Genomic DNA, 618 nt, shown 5'->3' on the forward strand with positions numbered 1-618 from the left:
AGATCTTATGCCATGTTTTTGACAAAGCAGTATTAACCTTAACACTGCTTTCCCCACATTTCTGCAGTCAGGTTGTGAACAAAAGGCAAGTATTGAATATGTGAATATTTTTTATTCTATTCATGGAAGGCAAAAAAAACCCATTTCCATTATGTACACATTTAAATAGAATAAGTTAAGCACATATCAATATCCGGCAGAGAGGTGGTACACAAGGTAGGCCAGTTAGCTCAGTTGGTTAGAGCGTGGTGCGAATAACGCCAAGGTTGTGGGTTCGATCCCCGTACGGGCCACAAGCTGTTTTGGGAGGGGAAAGCTCAAACCCCTGAGCAAGGTACCGTCCCTACACGCTGCTTCAGTGAATGAATGCAGAGAGTAAGTATATAGGAAAAAACAAGACTGAGTGAATCTGAGACCATTTCATCATTGGAGATCATTTCAAAAATAAAAGGGGGTTGTTTAAGAATACATTTATAAATAAAGGTTAGCCACTGTGGCTACAAGTGTACAAAAATGGTGATTACACCCACAGATGTATTTTTCTATGATTGGGTGAAGACCAAACAGTAGCATCTAGGGCACAAAATTGCCAACAAATCTCATTTCTTGGAAAAGAAA

At 39.5% G+C, this 618-nt stretch overlaps 1 non-coding gene across 1 annotated transcript; it reads left to right on the top strand.

The window, feature by feature from the left end:
- The first annotated feature begins 219 nt into the window (after positions 1–219).
- trnai-aau (transfer RNA isoleucine (anticodon AAU)) lies at positions 220–293 on the top strand. The gene has a single exon. It is a non-coding gene; the product is annotated as a tRNA-Ile (tRNA).
- Positions 294–618: the final 325 nt, after the last annotated feature.

This window comes from Pundamilia nyererei, unplaced genomic scaffold (genome assembly GCF_000239375.1).
Source record: "Pundamilia nyererei isolate P.nyererei 1_Seehausen unplaced genomic scaffold, PunNye1.0 scaffold00018, whole genome shotgun sequence".
NCBI classification, from domain to species: Eukaryota; Metazoa; Chordata; class Actinopteri; order Cichliformes; family Cichlidae; genus Pundamilia; species Pundamilia nyererei.